Source organism: Nerophis ophidion, linkage group LG05 (genome assembly GCF_033978795.1).
Source record: "Nerophis ophidion isolate RoL-2023_Sa linkage group LG05, RoL_Noph_v1.0, whole genome shotgun sequence".
In the NCBI taxonomy this organism is placed as follows: Eukaryota; Metazoa; Chordata; class Actinopteri; order Syngnathiformes; family Syngnathidae; genus Nerophis; species Nerophis ophidion.
In genome coordinates this window covers 60,764,577-60,769,379 of record NC_084615.1, presented here as the reverse complement: position 1 = coordinate 60,769,379, position 4,803 = coordinate 60,764,577, and positions in this window count along the sequence as shown.

Here is a 4,803-nt window from a genome sequence, read left to right as displayed (position 1 = left end):
GACGGCCTGACATCAGCGCATTCATCTTTTTCCCTCCTCCTCTCTGCGTATCACCTTTGAGACAATGACACACAGCACTTGCATGAGGCAAACCCCACAAAATAACGTTGCATATTGCATCAAAGGTTTGAACAAACTTTTAGAATTAGCTACATGGGGGAATGTGGGCGGCACAAACAGGAAATGGGAGCAGGGCACGTTCTAGGCTACCGGTAAATTATTATCTCCAATGATTGTGTCTGCTTCACAGCAAGTGGCTTGTTTTTCAGTCTCCTTCCGTTGTTTTCTTCATGCAGGAAGTCCTGCTGGCTTCGTGTGAAAGCAGTAATCACAACACCACATGTGCGGGAAGGAATGTGCATAGTTAGGACTCAGCTGACGACAGGTTGTTGGCACGTTCATCAAGCATCCACGCATTGTGTTTCTTTGGCCCTCCCGCCTTACGGCGACATACCTGAGTGCACTTGCTCCTAAATAATTAGTGCCTCAAGCCAGCCAGCCATCCAGTTTCTATACCACTGCTACTCATTAGGGCCACAGGGAAGATGGAGCCTATCTCAGCTGACGTACCGAAGCTGCCGCCGCCAGGGGAGTGAAGTGATCTTTATATTTTAAGGCAGTGTTTTTCAACCACTGTTCCGCTGCACACTAGTGTGCCTTGGAATACAGTCTGGTATGCTGTGGGAGATGATCTATTTTCACCCATTTTGGTTAAAAATATTTTTTGCAAGCCAGTATTTATAGTCTGCAAATGATGAATAATTTCGCCACATCTAGTATGTGTGTGACAATCATTGTTGTAGTAGCTTCTATTATACTGTTTATCATAGTATATCATGGCTTTCTACGGTAAGTGTAATGAATTTTGATTAATAATGAAGCGGGTGCCTGTGGCTGCCACCTTTCTACGGAGAGGAAAAGTGGCTGAGAGATGTTTCGATTCAATTTGTGTCACTATTACAATAAAGTAGCTGAGCTTCAACCTGAAACAACAAAGCACAAAAAAGTTCAGTGCCTCACCCGCTATGAAACTAACCGCATGTCACTGTTCCAAACCTTGCTTCACTACAACGCGTCAACAGAAACCCAATCTCTGACCAGTTGATACTGATGTGTTTCTGGCAAAAAGAGCTGCAGTGAAACCAGACTCCTGTTTGTTTTTTGACTTACTTTGTCACTGGTATGACCAGAGGAAAGGTCAAGGTTAGCATAACACAGGCTTGTATACACCTACTTTCTATAAACCAGGGGTTTTCAAAGTGTTTTCAACAATATGAATATTTTGGGGAGTTTTCTGCTCATACCAGGCTCCCTATCCATCCATCCATCCATCCATTTTCTACCGCTTATTCCCTTTCGGGATCGCGGGGGGCGCTGGCGCCTATCTCAGCTACAATCGGGCGGAAGCCGGGGTACACCCTGGACAAGTCGCCACCTCATCGCAGGGCCAACACAGATAGACAGATAAACATTCACACTCACATTAACACACTAGGGCCAATTTAGTGTTGCCAATCAACCTATCCCCAGGTGCATGTCTTTGGAAGTGGGAGGAAGCCGGATTACCCGGAGGGAACCCACGCATTCACGGGGAGAACATGCAAACTCCACACAGAAAGATCCCGAGCCTGGATTTGAACCCAGGACTGCAGGAACTTCGTATTGTGAGCCAGACGCACTAACCCCTCTCCCACCGTGAAGCCACCAGGCTCACTAACAAAACTAAAAATGTATTCATTTTCCTTTTGATTATTGGACTTATCTTAGCACTCGACTAAAAAGTCTTGTGGCGTCACTCAAACTCACCACTGCCAGTCACTAAATCTTGATCTTCGTAGTACATATTATAGAGGAACCCATCCATCCAAATGCAGACATTTTCTATACCAGTGTAGTACAGGTTTCAGATTGTAGAGGGGAGCGTGGCCTGCGGGCCTGCCGCGGAACGGGGTCTGCCAGGACCAGCCTCAAAAACAGCGACAGGTGCGTAGATGGCCCAGGCGGGCCTTGTTATCTAATCACCTGTCGCCTTTATTAGCAGCAGCCGGATTGAGACACGTTGTTGGAGCTGGAGAGAGAGTGAGAGAGTTAGAAAGCGGGACACGAACTGAGAAAAACATTTTGCTGTAAAGCTGAACACTTGCACCTTGTGAGGAAAAATAAAACAGTGTTTTAACCCTGAGCCGGGCTCTTGTGGCAATGTTTGGTGATCCGAGGGACCCACTGGACGGCAACCTCCACACAGATCAATAATAGTGTGATCGGATTAATATTTTTCAGTTCTCCCAGTTTATTTTCACAAAGATATACAGTACTGTATGTGATATTTTATTCAGGAATATTGTTGATATATTCTTTAATACCTCAGGGATTAAGTCTTTATGACAGGAGTGCATGGAAAGACTTGAATGAGAACCTTTGTTGACCTATTTGGCAATATTGACCTTTTTTTTTTTGCTTAGACTATTTTTGTAATAAATGGATACAATAAATAGGAGTGTGTTTAAGATTAAGATTAGTTTATTCCAAAAGGAACAATGTAATTTCATAAAACAAATGACTACACATGGTTAAAAAAGACAGAATTAGTCAGAGGTTAGTTTTCATCTGTAGTCCCCTGGCCATTGATTGATTGATTGAAGCTTTTATTAGTAGATTGCACAGTACAGTACATATTCCGTACAATTGACCACTAAATGGTAACACCCGAATTAGTTTTTCAACTTGTTTAAGTCGGGGTCCACGTTAATCAATTCATGGTAAAAAATAATCCATGGCCATGATGTAAAAAAGGCAGTAAAATGACGATTTCAAAGAGATATAAAAGATTAAGAGAGAAAAAGAAAAAAGGCACACAATATATTTACGATATAATAAAAAAACAAAATACAACATCGCAACATAACATTTATCATAGCATCAAAACAGCCTCATCTTTTAGTGCTGGCAGCTGTCGGCGTTGATAAGCCACATTTTACATTTTTGTGTAAACTATTTGTTTTGTTCGGATTGTAATCATGATGGACTAATCAAATGCAAATATCAAGATATTACTTAAAAGATCTTTAAAAATCTCCAATGAGAAGTGATATTGGTATCCGTATTGGTATTGGCGCCATGGCCCTATTTACTAAGGAGATACAAAAATTAATACTAAAATATTCTCTACATGTATTTACTGTTGGATATCAATCATTGGCAAATACTAACCCCATTTAGTCTTAATTTTATTTTAAAGTATAAAAATAACAATAACCCCCTAAAATTCAAGGTTTCAAGTTGGCCTATAAAAATATAACAGTGGGCGTGATAGACAACAAGGTGACACACGCATGCTGCAGCAGTCATGAGAGGCTGAGTCAGGAAAAGATTAGATTATGAGGACACGTTTTTCTGTCAAAAACTCGTCATTAAACCCACATTTGCATTTCCTCCAGCCAGGCGACAGTTTGGGAAAATCCCAACACTGCGTCATCCTGCAGGGGGATCAGATTAAGATTCAGGTTTCAGAGCAGGTTTTTCATGGTGAATGTTGTACACATAGCGACATCTGCTGGACTAAATGGACACATGCAGACCAATTACTCATTCAGAAATAGAGAATTTAGTCAACAGGCCTCTTTTAAAACATATATAAATGAATACAGATAAAATATAAGTAAATACGAAAATACAAATAAAAAAACTATTAAAAAAATACAACTTTGTTGTTCTATAATGATCAGTGTTCTGCCCATAGGTCCAGTTGTAGCAGAACGACTAAAATTGTCGAAATAAGTTTTTAGACAGTAGGTCTCAGGAAGTACAATCAAACAACAGGATGAACTAGAACTGATCTAAGTATATGAGGATGAACTGATGAAGCCTACTCGGATGAGACAAACCAAACAGTTGTGATCGATTGAATACCCTGAGATGACAATGACCTGGATGAATGAGAACATTCTTAGACACTAAACAACAAGATCTATATGCTTAAATTGCTCAAAACGGCTCATTAGGTCTTCTTATTCATATATTCTTTCAGACCATATTTTTCGGTATATTAGATGGAATCTTTACCTGTTTCAACTGTCATCTGCAGTCTTCTTCAGAAGGGTCACCTGACCACTGTGACGTGTTGCCTATCAGCTGTTTTCTTATAGGCGTTGCCAACCAGGTTGACCTTGTAGGTCTACCTGGTTGGCTAAATTCCCGCCGCTTGATGGTTAATGGAGTAGGGAGTCCCAGGTATCCGAAAGCATGAATGCTCCCTCATCCCGATTGATGTTTTCCTTTGACTGCTTCCTAAATTCGATCGCCTCCTTGATCCATCGTTTGAATTTGTTACTTTCAGTCCCGATGATTTTGCCGTTGTCCCAGTCCATGAGGTGGTTGTTTATTTTGAAATGATCTGATATGGCTGATTTTAAGATTTCCTGTTCGGAAACTTTCTTCGTAGATGACATTGCATTTGTTGTCTTGTTCTATTTTGTCTTTTGGATGTACAACTGTATTGATTTTGTGTGAGGTATAACTGTTGTTTATTTTTTGTTTTTTCAATACCAACTGTATTGGTTCAGTTACTTCCCTAATGTGTGGTAAGGTTATGACTGCTTTGTTCTTTATTTCAGGTTTTTCTTTGAGTTTCTTCTTTGTTCTCTTTTCCTTGTTTTTTACTTATTGTTCCGCTTTTTTTGATAGTTTGATGGCCCAGGTGGGATGTTGGCAGGTTTTGGTTGCATTTTCGATGTGTTTCTCTTCTTTTTTTCTATTTTGTTCTTCTGTTATGATGTTGGCCCGTTCATAGAGTGTTCTCACAAC